This window comes from Ambystoma mexicanum, chromosome 4q, assembly GCF_040938575.1.
Source record: "Ambystoma mexicanum isolate Mex_15411 chromosome 4q, UKY_AmexF1_1, whole genome shotgun sequence".
NCBI classification, from domain to species: Eukaryota; Metazoa; Chordata; class Amphibia; order Caudata; family Ambystomatidae; genus Ambystoma; species Ambystoma mexicanum.
Window position 1 is genome coordinate 530,296,495 of NC_090928.1, and position 5,000 is coordinate 530,301,494.

General features: G+C 40.5%; 3 non-coding genes across 3 annotated transcripts; all 3 read right to left on the reverse strand.

Moving 5' to 3' along the window:
* Nucleotides 1-3,426: 3,426 nt before the first annotated feature.
* On the reverse strand, nucleotides 3,427-3,499 carry TRNAK-CUU (transfer RNA lysine (anticodon CUU)). Its single transcript has one exon. It is a non-coding gene; the product is annotated as a tRNA-Lys (tRNA).
* A 102-nt stretch (nucleotides 3,500-3,601) lies between these two features.
* Nucleotides 3,602-3,674, reverse strand: TRNAK-CUU (transfer RNA lysine (anticodon CUU)). Its single transcript has one exon. It is a non-coding gene; the product is annotated as a tRNA-Lys (tRNA).
* A 432-nt stretch (nucleotides 3,675-4,106) lies between these two features.
* Nucleotides 4,107-4,179, reverse strand: TRNAK-CUU (transfer RNA lysine (anticodon CUU)). Its single transcript has one exon. It is a non-coding gene; the product is annotated as a tRNA-Lys (tRNA).
* Nucleotides 4,180-5,000: the final 821 nt, after the last annotated feature.

Consider the following 5,000-nt stretch of genomic DNA (forward strand, 5'->3'; position numbering starts at 1 on the left):
AAAAGCTCTACAATTTTAGTTGTTTTCGCCCAACGTGGGGCTCGAACCCACGACCCTGAGATTAAGAGTCTCATGCTCTACCGACTGAGCTAGCCGGGCTCCTTTGGATGTCTATAGTTTTCTTCCCTATCCCTGCACTGCCGCTTTCCACAGATAGGATGCTGTGTAATCATAGGCTCTGGTGGAGTTTGGAAAGAAAATACACATCAGCCAGAGGCAGAAATAGTCTAAGAAAGTATCAAACACAATTACCAGTCAATATCAGAACGCATTGAAGAATATCAGGAAATAGCCGATTAAACCTGTGTGGAAAAAAGTCTTATTTGTGTTTCTCCACTTTATTTTATAGTAAGATGATACATACTTTTTCTTTTACAGTGAATACATTAAGGTGTGGTATTGCCCCTTTACACATCATCCAGACATGCATTCATATATTGCATGTTAACAATCAAAATATTGCAAATATTGTAAAGAGACTTTCAATTTCTATTTTTTTGGTCAAAAAGCACTAAAATTTTAGTTGTTTTTGCCCAACGTGGGGCTCGAACCCACGACCCTGAGATTAAGAGTCTCATGCGCTACCGACTGAGCAAGCTGGGCTCCTTTGGATGCCCATAGTTTTCTTCCCTATCCCTGCACTGCCGTTTTCCACAGATAGGATGTATTTTTTTTGGTCAAAAAGCACTAAAATTTTAGTTGTTTTCACCCAACGTGGGGCTCGAACCCACGACCCTGAGATTAAGAGTCTCATGCTCTACCGACTGAGCTAGCCGGGCTCCTTTGGATGCCTATAGTTTTCTTCCCTATCCCTGCAATGCCGTTTTCCACAGATAGGATGTATTTTTTTGGTCAAAAAGCACTAACATTTTAGTTGTTTTCGCCCAACGTGGGGCTCAAACCCACGACCCTAAGATTAAGAGTCTCATGCTCTACGGACTGAGCTAGCTGGGCTCCTTTGGATGCCTATAGTTTTCTTCCCTATCCCTGCACTGCCGTTTTCCACAGATAGGATGCTGTGTAATCATAGGCTCTGGTGGAGTTTGGAAAGAAAATACACATCAGCCAGAGGCAGAAATAGTCTAAGAAAGTATCAAACACAATTACCAGTCAATATCAGAACGCATTGAAGAATATCAGGAAATAGCCGATTAAACCTGTGTGGAAAAAGGTCTTATTTGTGTTTTCTCCACTTTATTTTATAGTAAGATGATACATACTTTTTCTTTTACAGTGAATACATTAAGGTGTGGTATTGCCCCATTACACATCATCCAGACATGCATTCATATATTGCATGTTAACAATGAAAATATTGCAAATATTGTAAAGAGACTTTCAATTTCTATTTTTTTGGTCAAAAAGCACTAAAATTTTAGTTGTTTTCACCCAACGTGGGGCTCGAACCCACGACCCTGAGATTAAGAGTCTCATGCTCTACCGACTGAGCTAGCCGGGCTCCTTTGGATGCCTATAGTTTTCTTCCCTATCCCTGCAATGCCGTTTTCCACAGATAGGATGTATTTTTTTGGTCAAAAAGCACTAACATTTTAGTTGTTTTCGCCCAACGTGGGGCTCGAACCCACGACCCTGAGATTAAGTGTCTCATGCTCTACCGACTAAGCTAGCCGGGCTCCTTTGGATGCCTATAGTTTTCTTCCCTATCCCTGCACTGCCGTTTTCCACAGATAGGATGCTGTGTAATCATAGGCTCTGGTGGAGTTTGGAAAGAAAATACACATCAGCCAGAGGCAGAAATAGTCTAAGAAAGTATCAAACACAATTACCAGTCAATATCAGAACGCATTGAAGAATATCAGGAAATAGCCGATTTAACCTGTGTGGAAAAAAGTCTTATTTGTGTTTTCTCCACTTTATTTTATAGTAAGATGATACATACTTTTTCTTTTACAGTGAATACATTAAGGTGTGGTATTGCCCCATTACACATCATCCAGACATGCATTCATATATTGCATGTTAACAATGAAAATATTGCAAATTTTGTAAAGAGACTTTCAATTTCTATTTTTTTGGTCAAAAAGCACTAAAATTTTAGTTGTTTTCGCCCAACGTGGGGCTTGAACCCACGACCCTGAGATTAAGAGTCTCATGCGCTACCGACTGAGCAAGCCGGGCTCCTTTGGATGCCCATAGTTTTCTTCCCTATCCCTGCACTGCCGTTTTCCACAGATAGGATGCTGTGTAATCATAGGCTCTGGTGGAGTTTGGAAAGAAAATACACATCAGCCAGAGGCAGAAATAGTCTAAGAAAGTATCAAACACAATTACCAGTCAATATCAGAACGCATTGAAGAATATCAGGAAATAGCCGATTTAACCTGTGTGGAAAAAAGTCTTATTTGTGTTTTCTCCACTTTATTTTATAGTAAGATGATACATACTTTTTCTTTTACAGTGAATACATTAAGGTGTGGTATTGCCCCATTACACATCATCCAGACATGCATTCATATATTGCATGTTAACAATGAAAATATTGCAAATATTGTAAAGAGACTTTCAATTTCTATTTTTTTGGTCAAAAAGCACTAAAATTTTAGTTGTTTTCGCCCAACGTGGGGCTTGAACCCACGACCCTGAGATTAAGAGTATCATGCGCTACCGACTGAGCAAGCCGGGCTCCTTTGGATGCCCATAGTTTTCTTCCCTATCCCTGCACTGCCGGTTTCCACAGATAGGATGTATTTTTTTGGTCAAAAAGCACTACAATTTTAGTTGTTTTCGCCCAACGTGGGGCTCGAACCCACGACCCTGAGATTAAGAGTCTCATGCTCTACCGACTGAGCTAGCCGGGCTCCTTTGGATGCCTATAGTTTTCTTCCCTATCCCTGCACTGCCGTTTTCCACAGATAGGATGTATTTTTTTGGTCAAAAAGCTCTACAATTTTAGTTGTTTTCGCCCAACGTGGGGCTCGAACCCACGACCCTGAGATTAAGAGTCTCATGCTCTACCGACTGAGCTAGCCGGGCTCCTTTGGATGTCTATAGTTTTCTTCCCTATCCCTGCACTGCCGCTTTCCACAGATAGGATGCTGTGTAATCATAGGCTCTGGTGGAGTTTGGAAAGAAAATACACATCAGCCAGAGGCAGAAATAGTCTAAGAAAGTATCAAACACAATTACCAGTCAATATCAGAACGCATTGAAGAATATCAGGAAATAGCCGATTAAACCTGTGTGGAAAAAAGTCTTATTTGTGTTTTCTCCACTTTATTTTATAGTAAGATGATACATACTTTTTCTTTTACAGTGAATACATTAAGGTGTGGTATTGCCCCATTACACATCATCCAGACATGCATTCATATATTGCATGTTAACAATCAAAATATTGCAAATATTGTAAAGAGACTTTCAATTTCTATTTTTTTGGTCAAAAAGCCCTAAAATTTTAGTTGTTTTCGCCCAACGTGGGGCTCGAACCCACGACCCTGAGATTAAGAGTCTCATGCTCTACCGACTGAGCTAGCTGGGCTCCTTTGGATGCCCATAGTTTTCTTCCCTATCCCTGCACTGCCGTTTTCCACAGATAGGATGTATTTTTTTGGTCAAAAAGCACTACAATTTTAGTTGTTTTCGCCCAACGTGGGGCTCGAACCCACGACCCTGAGATTAAGAGTCTCATGCTCTACCAACTGAGCTAGCCGGGCTCCTTTGGATGCCTATAGTTTTCTTCCCTATCCCTGCACTGCCGTTTTCCACAGATAGGATGCTGTGTAATCATAGGCTCTGGTGGAGTTTGGAAAGAAAATACACATCAGCCAGAGGTAGAAATAGTCTAAGAAAGTATCAAACACAATTACCAGTCAATATCAGAACGCATTGAAGAATATCAGGAAATAGCCGATTAAACCTGTGTGGAAAAAAGTCTTATTTGTGTTTTCTCCACTTTATTTTATAGTAAGATGATACATACTTTTTCTTTTACAGTGAATACATTAAGGTGTGGTATTGCCCCATTACACATCATCCAGACATGCATCCATATATTGCATGTTAACAATCAAAATATTGCAAATATTGTAAAGAGACTTTCAATTTCTATTGTTTTGGTCAAAAAGCACTAAAATTTTAGTTGTTTTCGCCCAACGTGGGGCTCGAACCCACGACCCTGAGATTAAGAGTCTCATGCTCTACCGACTGAGCTAGCTGGGCTCCTTTGGATGCCTATAGTTTTCTTCCCTATCCCTGCACTGCCGTTTTCCACAGATAGGATGCTGTGTAATCAAAGGCTCTGGTGGAGTTTGGAAAGAAAATACACATCAGCCAGAGGCAGAAATAGTCTAAGAAAGTATCAAACACAATTACCAGTCAATATCAGAACGCATTGATGAATATCAGGAAATAGCCGATTAAACCTGTGTGGAAAAAAGTCTTATTTGTGTTTTCTCCACTTTATTTTATAGTAAGATGATACATACTTTTTCTTTTACAGTGAATACATTAAGGTGTGGTATTGCCCCTTTACACATCATCCAGACATGCATTCATATATTGCATGTTAACAATCAAAATAATGCAAATATTGTAAAGAGACTTTCAATTTCTATTTTTTTGGTCAAAAAGCACTACAACTTTAGTTGTTTTCGCCCAACGTGGGGCTCGAACCCACGACCCTGAGATTAAGAGTCTCATGCTCTACCCACTGAGCTAGCCGGGCTCCTTTGGATGCCTATAGTTTTCTTCCCTATCCCTGCACTGCCGTTTTCCACAGATAGGATGTATTTTTTGGGTCAAAAAGCACTACAATTTTAGTTGTTTTCGCCCAACGTGGGGCTTGAACCCACGACCCTGAGATTAAGAGTCTCATGCTCTACCGACTGAGCTAGCTGGGCTCCTTTGGATGCCTATAGTTTTCTTCCCTATCCCTGCACTGCCGTTTTCCACAGATAGGATGCTGTGTAATCAAAGGCTCTGGTGGAGTTTGGAAAGAAAATACACATCAGCCAGAGGCAGAAATAGTCTAAGAAAGTATC